At 45.6% G+C, this 12,214-nt stretch overlaps 1 protein-coding gene across 1 annotated transcript in view; it reads left to right on the top strand.

Annotated features, from left to right (window-relative positions):
• Positions 1-6,363: 6,363 nt before the first annotated feature.
• LOC119389577 (monocarboxylate transporter 5) overlaps positions 6,364-12,214 on the top strand; it is a 42,061-nt gene continuing 36,210 nt past the window's right edge. Inside the window, exon 1 of the mRNA XM_037656904.2 lies at positions 6,364-6,709. The gene's annotated coding sequence lies outside the window, so the exon portion shown is untranslated. The remainder of the gene's footprint in view (positions 6,710-12,214) is intronic.

The following is a 12,214-nucleotide window of genomic DNA, read 5'->3' as shown; positions in this document are numbered from 1 at the left end:
AGCAGTTCTGGAAACTCATTCATGACAGCAGCGCAGAAGTGAGGGAATGTGTGCGGCGCTGTTCAGTACAAACGTTTCGACTTGGTCTAGCTGTTCACTACACGATATGCGCGAGTATTCTGTGCCGATTATTTACACGTTCACAAAAGGAAGCTTGCTGAGAAAAACATTCTCGTTGCGTCAATTTTTTGTTGTTGCTGTTTTTGTTGTTGCCTACCTCCAGAAGTTGCTGTCATAGATTGAAGATCTTCGCGGCACCTGCAAGGTCTGCTAGCATTGCTTTACGCGCCTCAAGGAAAACCTGTCTACATCTATGAGAACCGCGATGAGGTAGTCCAGGCATTTCTTCAGGAAGAAGAAGTGATTGATATCTTGAGCAGGTGCGCGCACCTTTCCTCTGATGCTTGTAGTCGAGGTTGTAGCCTGCAGACTGTGTACACGTTAGCCCTTTAGAGGGCGACAGCAGCAAACTTTCGCACACGTCACAAATAAAATCTGAGAATACATTTTTCTTGACGACAAGCCACCAGAGCAATGTTTTGCTGCAGCAAAATAATTGAAACTGTACATTTACGCACAATGCAAGCTGATAACAGCCATCAATCGCACTAACGTGAGCACACACAGCAAGGGTCATTTTGGCCCGTTATATCTCGTCAACAAAGCAAATGAGGATATATGATATTAAAACCATGTTTTCACTGACATAAGCGCTCTTCGATAAAAAATTTTCGTCAATATTGAGACCGGAGCTTTTTAAAATTTTATTTTCTGAAAATGAGCTTTTTTGAAAAGCTCGCTTCTTTAACTATTTTTTTCTTCTTTTGCGCTGCCCGTAGGAAAACGACTTCGCGTAGAAATGTTTCAAAGGCTCTTTTCTATATTTGAAACTGTTTTTAAGTTCCTGTGTGAAATAGGAAAGGCGCCAAGGCGCATCAAACTTAGCCAACTTTTTTTTTATTTGGGCAGTGTATGCCATTTTGTTACATTTCCCCCCCTATTGAAGACGGCATAAAAAGCATGGATGTAATTCACAGTAGTGCATATTAAAATTAGCTGAAAAAATTTTCGACACAACATTTATAGTTCGCGTTGAATTCGGCCGTGAAATCCGAAAATATTGCAGTGAGCAAAAACAGGACGCCCGCGCGGCCACCGTCAAATATTCTTTTGGCGCGCTGGGAACGTTCCTTGGGAATAAAATTTTCGGTTCCGTGCGCTTTGAACGTGGCCACATAACATATAAAAAACCGAGGCAAAACAAAAATATATCGACCGTCGGACAGGCATGTTCGATCTTTCGTGGAATCACCCACATTTCCTTTACGCTGTGTACACGCTCTCCGGCGACGATGGATATCGAACAGGCTTAGGGCAATAGGCTTTCACACAGGACGGGCAAGCCCCCCCCCCCCCCCTCTTTTTGTGGCGCGATAGCAAACTGTAATGAGAAATTTATATTTTATCGAGCAGGAGAAACGTTCCCTGCGGTACAACTTTACATTTTGTTTTAACGTTCAAGCTAGGAGAGATCCACGCTATCAAGAAAGAGAAACGGTCCTTGCTGGGTTTGTGTGGCATGTGATATTCGAGCAAGGTTAGATAGACAACCACGCTTCTTTTTTCCTCGAACTGTTTAAGCTATAGCGTCGACCTTACCGTCTAACCAGCACTTGTTTGTTTTTATTCTTTTCTGTGGGAGTTTAATTATTGGGTTGGCCTGTAAAGGAAAACTTTGGTATGTATACAGACAGTTCCAAGATCCTCCTATACGTTGCAAGAATTTTAAGCGGGCTGCAATTTCGAAAATGAAATGAGATGTTCTACCAGATGCAGTTTATAGATCGGCTGTCTTTTTTCTTGAAGCAAAGTTACCGATTTTTAAACCAGAGTTTCCAAAATGTGTATAAACTGAATGAAGCATGGGAGAATTAAGCACGAAAAGAATAACTTTCAGACAATGATCCAACAAAAATTTTTTCACGGTGCAGTTACGAGAACTTATCTTTTTCTGTCGAATGAAACGTGTTTCATTCATGTTGATCGAGTGGTTGTCTGATGAAAGCATTTCTAGGTTTTACATGTATGTGAGCGTATAAGCGGCATCGGAGTTGAACATTCACATAGCCGGAGAGGGGGGGGGGGGGTTGGGAGGTTTCCACAACCCCCACCCTCCGTGGCAAAATATTTTACACATGCAAAATTTTTCAATTTCGCATGTGTATATATACACGCCCACATAAAAACGCACGCACGAACATACGTTATGGATGGTTTAATCTCCCCCCCCCCCCAAAAAAAAAAAATAAATTCTGGCTCCGTTCCTAGAGTTCAAGGCCCGTCCTGATCGATTAGATGGTTTAGCTGGGCTTCCGACGGTGTTGCCCACGGAAGCCCGCCCTGCTAGCCAACTACTGCAGTACTATCTGGGCTTTTAGATGCCGAAACCTCGATACGATTATCATGCACGTCGTAGTGGAGGGCTCCGGAAATGTCGACCTTCTGGTGTTCTTTAACGCCACTGATATCGCACAGTACACGGGCCTCTAAGCATTTGGCCTCCATCGAAGTACGACCGCCGCGGCCGGGATCGCACCCGCGACTTTCGGGTCAGCAGTCGAGCACCGTAACCACTGTAACACTTTGGCGGACGGAACTGCTAGCCAAACGAATGCTATTCGCTATTTGAAAGGGCACTCGCGGCCGTTCCTGTGAGACACTTTCGAAGCGCAACTACGAGGAAAACGGTTGCTCACGATTGTTCCTTGGAGCTAGCGGCCCGAGGAAGCGACGTTAACGGTTCTTGCGTCGTCCTTGGCGAGCAGCCAAGCGTGGCGCGTCGCGATTGCCGCGAGCGCCGTCCATTTGCGCGGAACAATAGGCGCGTTGCCGGTGTCTGAGCATCACCAGCCTCCCTATGAGAAAGAAAGAAAGAAAGAAAGAAAGAAAGAAAGAAAGAAAGAAAGAAAGAAAGGAAGAAAGAAAGAAAGGAACAGTGGCAGCAAGTTCACCTCATTAGTTTTCGTCGTCACGGTTTTGCCACCGGCACGCGCTCAAGTGTTTAACGAAGGTTCTCGGGCTTCAAGGTTAAAGAGAAGCAGAAAGACCGCTTACACTGATAAAGGTGCGCCTACAAGGCTCCATTGTCGTCGCTTTGACGATAACAAATTGATTATCAGAAGAGAAAGAAAAAAACGAAGGTCGGAGTTCAAAAAATTTAATTTCTTACAGTTATTCCACGGCCGGTGGGATTAATATGCGATTGTGATGTCATGGATTTTCAGTTTTTTTTCCTGTTTCTTTTTTGCATATGGGGGTTCAGTAAAAAGTTGCTGGAAATACTTGTGCACGTTAAGCACTCGGCTTCCTTACAACAAAACGTAGCCCATTTTGCACTGGCAAATGATAAACTAGGTCATATAGTGGACACATTAAATATCAGGAGGGTCGCTGTTCGGGCGAGTTTCACAAATGCATCATGTAATAGCGTGACATATATGAAAAAATTCGGCAGATCCCACCTACCCTGGGAATCGATGTTATGGGGCCATGGTTCAACCTAAAATGTTCAATTCTGCATGCGTATATATACGCGCACACATACAAACGCGCGCACGAAGGTACACCCGTCAGCAAAAGTTTACGGGACGCTGGTCCCACTACAAATGCGAATTTCTGCTCTGTTATTCAGCACAACTTCTACTCGAGCTGCTGAGTGTGTCGGTTGCAATACCAACTACAAGCTGGAGTATTTATTACGACTTCATGTTCCCAGATAAAGCGAATGGCTTTTTCGAAACTTTCGCGTCCCGTAAGGTTTTGTTCAGGGTTGCACATAAAGGGTGGTTGACACCCCCCCCCCCCACCTTTCTATCCCGGAAAAATTGTGTGGGCACGCCCCCTCAATTCGTTACATCGTTACACCTTGACTTATCTGACTCGCACCTTAAAACATCTTAATCCAACTCACTTTACTTTGATCTCTCCAAAACTGACTTTAATACACTGTGATTCACTTCACATCACTGCATTAATTCACTTTAGTGTCACGTGACCTTTTCTACCATCAGTATTGACTACGGTCGCCGCATGTTTTTACTCGTGAGACATAGAATGCTTTCGTTTAGTAGAAACTTGACAAAATCTGACCCGAGGCCAGGTGTGTAGTCAGAAACTTTTTTCAGGGGGGGGGGGGGGGGGCTTTAACCACTTTTTATGTATGTTCGCGCGCGCGTTTGTATGTGTGCGTGTATATATATATACAAATGCAAATCTGAAAAATTTATGGGGGGGGGAGGGGGTTGAACGCCCCACCCCCATTTCTCCGGCTACGCCAATGCCGTTGTTATCTCTCGGTCTTGTTCACGATTATCACTACGCTATCTCACTCCACAGCTGCAGCAAGGCGAAAGACCACGCATCACCTACTTACGCAGACATACTGGGTGCTGAATTAATTTTAAAGCTAGAATGAATCAGAGAAGCAGCGGTGCATGATTCACAGATCGAAATTCTCCATATTCATAAGGACATTAACATTTATGTTCGGAAGCGTCATAGAACGCCCGATTGAAAACGATCGTGTTTATTTATTGTTTTCTTGTACAAGAAACAAGCAACAAAAAGATGTTGGGGCTAAAGGCATGCATATAGCCTGACAGAGGACCCAACACCCTTGTACACACTTCGTACAGCAAAATAAATCATCAATAATACCATCATCATCAATAATCATCCATAATAAATTATCAATAATACTGTCGCGTATTTCGTATACTAACGCATCATGCGAGTTTTATAGGATATTATCATAATCATCATCATAATAATAACCAGCATCATCAGCCTATTTTATGTCGACCGCAGGACGAACACCTTTCTCAGTGATCTCCAATGTGCCCTTCCCTGGGCTAGCTGATTCTATTTCGTGTCTGCGAATTTCCTAATTTCATAACACCACATGACCCTCTGCCCATAGGCGTGCGTGCAGGGGGGGGGGGGGGCACCCCCCTCCCCTCCCCTAATACCTACTCTTTGCACTGTGTTCTGATGGTAAAGGCCTCACTGGGAGGGTGTTCGGAAAACGGGTGGGGCGATGGAGTGAAACTTCGCCCACTTAGAAATGCGGCCGCCGTGACCAGGAATCGAACCCGCGTCCTTGAGGTTAGCTGCTCAGCACTTTCTTTCTTTCTTTCTTTCTTTCTTTCTTTCTTTCTTTCTTTCTTTCTTTCTTTCTTTCTTTCTTTCTTTCTTTCTTTCTTTCTTTCTTTCTTTCTTTCTTTCTTTCTTTCTTTCTTTCTTTCTTGGTTTATCCAGAGCAATATTGAAATTATTCTAGGGGACACGCCTCAGGCAAACATTGCCTGACTGGGCCGTGCCTCCCATGCAGCATCAGCAGAAAGACGACATTTACGAAACATAAAAGCACAAACGAAAATCAGTCAGTGCACTTATCAGTACATGGATGAGATTTACAATTCGATAAAATTTAAGGCAGCAAACGAAAGCAAACAAAAACATCAACGTTATATAGCTTGCTAAGCACTTGCTAAGCACTTCAAGAGTAGAAGCACAAACATGCACCAAAGAATACACATAGTTCACGAAAAAAATTAATGAAAGGCAACGAAAAACATCCTTACAAAGCTCGCATACTACTTTTCAACGAAAACCAAACACTGATGCAGAACAGTATCCCTGGTAGTTTAAGTTTAGTTTTAGTCTTCTGATAGTAATCTCTCATCGTTCAGCCGCTAGGCTATACCACGGAGGGTGATAAAAATGTCTCGCCATCTTTGATATCGCACTTCGCTTAGAAACGAGATAAATAGATAGTTAAATAAATAGCATACTGCGTATAATCAACCTGCTATGCCCTCACGCAGGCAACGCGCGTCTCTCTGATACTCCTCTCTTCCCTTTCCTCAACCTCTCTCCCTCTCACCCCAGTCAGCAGTGCGCTCGTGTGCAATATACGCACACTTGTTTGACAGCTGCTTTCCGCCGTTAGCGCGCATATGCCTGCAAAACAAAGCGAAACAAAAGTAAGAACTGCGATTCGCTCGACTCTCTCTCTCTCTCTCGATTTCCTTTTCTCCATGCCTCCTGTCCTTCTCTCCGATGCCGCAACACTCTGCGCCGAGCTAGCAGCGTGCCTCCCACCTCCCGCACTGCCGCGACCTTCTCTCCCATCGCAATCTCTCTCGCTCTCGACGCGTCAGATTAGTTTTCTCTTCTTTCTGGCTTTTATTGATAATGTTTCTTTTTTGTTTTTGCCGTCTTCCCATGGCGACGGTTGCGAAGGTGTGTCGCTTGTTTCGCGTTGCCGCAACGACCAAGCTTCGCTTGCCACACACGCGCCCGCGGACGACTCCCGACCGCTGCCGTCGCCGCCGACTAGCTCGACTGCATGGGTGCACTGCTTTGCTAGGCGGCGAGGAGCGCGCGGCTTCTAAATGCGTCTCCCTCCTCTCCACAGCGCGAACGCCGCGGCGATGCCTTGACTCGCTCGAAGGTTGCGTCTTGCGTGAAGAGAGGCGAGCGCGGCGGCTGGCGTGGCCCTTGGCCGTTCCCGCGACTACCGGGGCCTTTCTTGTTTCCTTCGCCGATGGATCGGCCGGTGCACATGCGCGTTGATACGGAATATGCCGTCGGTCATCGGCCCGATGTAGCGTAGAAGAAAGAAAGGTCAACCGAGACTCAGCTTCAGGTATGTATACGTATGTACTTACATACGCATTCTTGATAGCACGCCATCGAGAATGTTAACCCGTTCGCCGGCTGCGCGTGTGCAGCTGTTGCACGCCAGGATAATGGAGTGTTATAGCAGCGCCGGTTTACCGTGCGGTAGCACCGTGTCGGCACGTAGCTCTTTTAGTCTGCAAGACCTCTATTAACCCTTTTGATCATCTTACCACGTTACCGTGTGCAAACAGTAACTCACGCGGTTAAAAAGTTAAAAACGAGCGACGTGACGACCACGACGGTACGGTGTGTCCGTACTTATCCTACGGTATTACCGTCACTGCTGAAACACCCTAATGAATCGACTGGAAGGTGCACGGACGTAGGAAAGTAATAGGGTGTTTTAGCAGTGGTGGTAAACAGTACGGTAAGTACGCAACTACCATGCTGTTGTTGTCAACGCGCCGATTCTTATTTATTTATTTATTTATTTATTTATTTATTTATTTATTTATTTATTTATTTATTTATTTCTCTATTTATTTATTGCCGCGCGAGTCACTTATTGCGGCATTATGAGATTATCAGAGTAGCTTTCGAGCTCTTGCTGATTAAGAAAGCTACGTGCCGACGTTGACAATACGGTATTCCGTGCTTACCGTAGGGTATTACGAGTCACTGCTAAAAGAGCCTAATGCTTAAAATGTGTCGCGTGCTACACCCTCAAAAAAAAAAAAAAAAGACGCTTAGGATTATACGTTCGCTGAAAATTTTAAACCGAAGTGTTTTAGTGAGACAATTAAGTTTGACGGTATAAACAGGCTGGATGTTGTTCTTTTTTTATGTCGGTGCATCTGCATGTCGGTATGACAGCAAGTAAAAAAACAAAACAGGCTCACTCTTTACAAATTGTTCTCGCACGATGTCGCTTACATTTTCCCGCTAGTATTTCACACCGTGGGTTTCGTGCGTGCCACTCGCAATGTTTCACGTGCCTGCAGACATACAGGTGACTTTTGTAAGTGCGTCTGTCACGAAATACTCGCGTGTTCTCTTGTCTGCCGTCCGCGCAAATAGTTCTCACGTGAAGTACACATCCTGTGATCATGAAAAAAGAAAAGAGAAAGTCACTTAAATGAAACGTTTTAATTCAAGGTTTTCCAGTAGTACGAAAAGTATACTCCTGTATGTGCCATCAACGCTATCAAACTATGGCGTGCTCGTATTCTCTCTCTTTCTCTCTTTCTATTACCCATTCCCTTACCGCAAGTGTAGGGTAGCGAACCTGACGTTTGTCTGGTTAATCTTCCTGCTTTTCCTGTTTTTGCATGACGTGGCCTTTGATTTGTTCTTATTGTTTAATTGTACGGCGCAGCTCACACACGTTGAGGCCGCAAACCGCAGTCTGTGGTTTCTCTGAAATAATAATTGCGACTAATTAGCGCTTGCCTGAATTGCACGAATAGCCAAAGAAACATTTTGATCAAATTTATTACCCTCCCTTGATTATGCTTACTCGTCTCGGCTGCTGACCCGAAGGTCGCGGGGTCGAATCCTGGCAGCGGCGGCCGCATTTTCGGCGGACGCTGGAGGCCACGGCCTCCTGCGTTTTTGCCAAATATAAATACTAAACATAAGCACACTGCAGTGTGCTTATATTCAGTTGTTAGTAGCCCGTCGTCCTATGTTTATCGCCTTTCTCTTGTGTCCGTTTTTTCCGTGCATTTTCAAGCAATGAATCCGAACCAATTCGCCCAACTTTCAATCCTGCTGCATTTAGGTGCACGTTAAAGAACCCCAGCTGGTCTAAATTTCCAGAGCCCTCCACTACGGCGTCTCTCGTTATCATACTGTGGGTTTTGGACATAAAAAACCCCGACAATCATTGATTATGCTTATTCGTAGCTCTTTGTCTTTTAGGTGCGAGATGCACTATATTTTGTTTGTTATTATTTTGCCTATACGCACTGCTTTTTTGTCGTGCACATCGTTATTCTCACTTCTAAACGCGTCTACTTAGTGCGGTGTGCCGGCTATTTTCAGTGCGATGCTGGTATGTGACGACGTGATTTTACTGCCCCTGTAATAAATAACTTGCACGAAATCAACAATTTAACAAAGGCGCGGAAGGCCACGTTGCTAAGGACTCTTCTAAAGTTCGTGCTCGCGTATTTGTCGTAAACTAGTATTTTTTGTTCTTAAGTGAGTTATATTGTAAATCAGTATTAAAGTGTCACTGCTTTTAAAGTTTTACCTTTAACATATCTTGAAATAGATGCAAACGCATGCGCAGTTAAGCCTGTACTTGGATGACCTGGAATGGTTTACGTTGATCGCACAGCAAATCGAAACCCTCGTGTTAAAAAAAGAGAACTTCATTCACTGACCAGCTTTGAACTCATTCGCATCAGGGCATGCGTTAAAACTACGTAAATGTATTCGAGCAGCTGCGAATAAGCCGTAACTTGTGCAGTAAAAAGCGCATGGCTAGCAGTACTTTCAAGTCCCAAAGTTTGCAATAAAGCGATGTGCTGGCGTTCCAGTTAAGATCAGCCCGAACTGTTAGAGCCGTGCGTTTGTACAAGTGTCAGTACGCATGTAAAAAAAACAGCCATTGTATTCCGCGGCGCATTTTAGGCACGCGTGTTTAGAAAAGTGACGCGTCAGTCATAGGATTTATGTCAAGCAGACATGAGCTTCAATTTCGAAATTAACAGGTGTCACAGATAATAATCATTGTTGGGGTTTCACGTCCCAAAACCATGACAGACGCCGTAATGAAAGGCTCCGGAAATTTCGGCCGCCTGGTGTTCTTAACGTACACCGCAATCTAAGTACACGGGACCCTAGCATTTCGCCTCCATTGATACGCCGCCGAGATTCGATCCCGCGACCTTCGCGTTAGCAGTCGAACCACCATAGCCGCACCACCGCGGCGGCTCAGGTATCACAAAGTGAGTGATTGAGAAGTTAATTAGCGATTCTTGTTTAATTTACATAATAAGACGTTGCGATTTACGTAGGTAAGTTCTTCCTGTTCCAGAAATCTACCCGAAGAAGGAGAGCAGCGCCGTAACAGGCAAATTTGAAGAAAAAAAACGAAATCTCGAATTAAAATAAAAAAATAAAGTGTATGTATACCAGTGAATGCCATTGCGTTTCTTCCATCTGAGAGTGATGCATTATGGCGCGCTTTTTTATTTATCCTTTATCGACAACCACCGTGTCATTGACCGCCGTTGTGTGCTCTTTGTCTCCGTATAGTAAATTTTCCTGTCTCGTCTATTACCCTGGTGTCATTGTTTTGACGTTTTATTTTCTATCCGTCGTGGTATTTACACTTCCCGACACAAATGACCCTTGCGGGAAACGTAAACATCTGTTGACGCGTTAATGTATTTTTCCACGTGTATTTGCCGTTCGTTCTCAGAAGGACGTCATATGTGACGCCTATCTTTCGTCTCTATTGTCCTGTAGTGTTTGCGTCTTTTCTAACACGGGTGTCACACGGTGAACTTTCGATCGCGCCCGATCAGGATCAAAGGTTTACAGCGAAGCTCTGAATGGCTAGGTTCTGGCGAATCGAGTCCGCGGTCAAAATACGCGTACAACAATAATTTTCGGCATATACTGATTAACTCGACTGATTCAGTGGTTTGGCGTCGATAAAGGTGGACATGGCGTTAAAGTAAACATGAAGGCGTACGATTTTGTCGACATGGCAGAATGGCATGAACAATTTTGGCTCAAAGACAAGACCACTTCCATCAACAAACGAACGTCATGCCATTTTCGTACTTTTGAAGCAGCGTGGTTTCTTATGTTGTGCGGGATTTCACTTTGGGACCGCCGATGAGGAGATAATGTGCGTCACGCGCGAGAGAAACATCGCGATCTTTGAGTGTATGTCTCTTTATTCGCTCAACATAGTCAATAAATATAACATATAAATTCTCTATTGGCCGCGAGATCGAGCAGAGTCGGCACCTAGCGGCGAGCGGACGAAACCCCGCGGTGTGGATGGCTCCTTGCGTCGTCTGCTAGCCACACCGTGTTCGCATGTGCGCGTACGTCATGCGTGTCCTCAGATTACAGCTTATTCCGTTGTGCTATCACAGTATTAAATGATTGTACGTATGCCTACACGATATATACATAAGCATTTCGCCTTACGAGATTTGTATGCACTCTAATAAGTGAGTGCACGCACGTGTCGGTATGGCGCTATGTCTAACCATCGTACGTACCGTTCATTCGTCAAAATCATTTGAATGTGGGTACCGCTTTGTCGTTCAAGCACATCACATGGTGCATTTGACGTAGTCCTAAACGAAACAAAAAGTACTAAATGTCGAGGTGTTGAATGCAGAATTTAAGCATCTCGTGAAGTGTTGGTGATTTGGAAATCCTTGTGATACCGCAAAGCATGAACTAGCGTCTGCAGAGGCCGGTTAGCGGTAAAAAAGACCTGAAGCTACGCATTTCTATAGCAGTACGCGTATTCATGCAAACAGAAAAGCAGCGTGTACAAAGTTCTACTTCATCTAATTACGCACAAATACAGGCTCTCTCTTTTTGTAGGCGCTAGAGCAAGAAGTAAGTACTGTTATGCCAGGGCTCCCAACCCAAACTTCCTTGCTTCGACAAGGCATTCAAGCTGGTAAAACGTCTGACGCAACCAGCGGCAACACCCGCTGATGCAACGAGGCGGGAGTCTTACGCAATCCCCAGTAACTCCGGCGATGCGTCTGACGCAACCAGCGTCAACACCAGCTGATGCAACGAGGCGGGAGCCTTACGCAATCCCCGGCAACTCCGGCGCTGCGTCTGACGCAACCGAAGGAAATCTCTCCCGCAACGTGCGGCAAGCCCTCTCATCCGCGGATCCGGTTCGAGCCAGCGACCAACGGCGGTTCCTGATTGGAGGCTTCGCGCTCCTGGCTGATGCAAGCGATCGCCCAGGACTATAAAAGAACCAAGCTGCGCGGAGAGAGAGAGACAGCGAGACAGCGAACGAAGAAGTCCCGGGTCGTCGTCGCACCGCTGAGCGAGCCCAATAAGCTGTCGGCCCCAGCGCCGAATATGTAAAGCCTCTGTATATATGTATATAAATTTGCCTTAACTCACCGTCGCCTTGATCGCTCCGTCTATCAGCTCTGCGCAGAAGCAGTCGCAAGCTGAGACACCTGTTACCCAACAGTACCTAATTGGCTCAGTCGCGCAACACTATTTATGTTGTGGTATAGGCAAAACACAGTTTAAACACGTGCAAGAAAGAACATCGAGCACAGTGCAAAACACTAATGTGACCGAAGGCCAATACCTTATTGATTGGCAGATTGCGCTTCTCTCGCACGTAATAGGAACGTTAAGCCGGTTTCGTGCATTAATGTGGCAATGGAGGCTGCAGTCAACGCGCTTTATTCGTCGACAATCGACTCAAACCGCCTACGACGAAGCGCCGCTGCGTACATTTCTATACGCGCCGCCGACCGCCTATCCACACAAACGTGGCGACAGTTCTGCCACC

Source organism: Rhipicephalus sanguineus, chromosome 4 (assembly GCF_013339695.2).
Source record: "Rhipicephalus sanguineus isolate Rsan-2018 chromosome 4, BIME_Rsan_1.4, whole genome shotgun sequence".
Classification (NCBI taxonomy): Eukaryota; Metazoa; Arthropoda; class Arachnida; order Ixodida; family Ixodidae; genus Rhipicephalus; species Rhipicephalus sanguineus.
The sequence above is the reverse complement of the archived record's forward strand: the minus strand, read 5'-3'. Positions and strand labels throughout refer to the sequence as shown.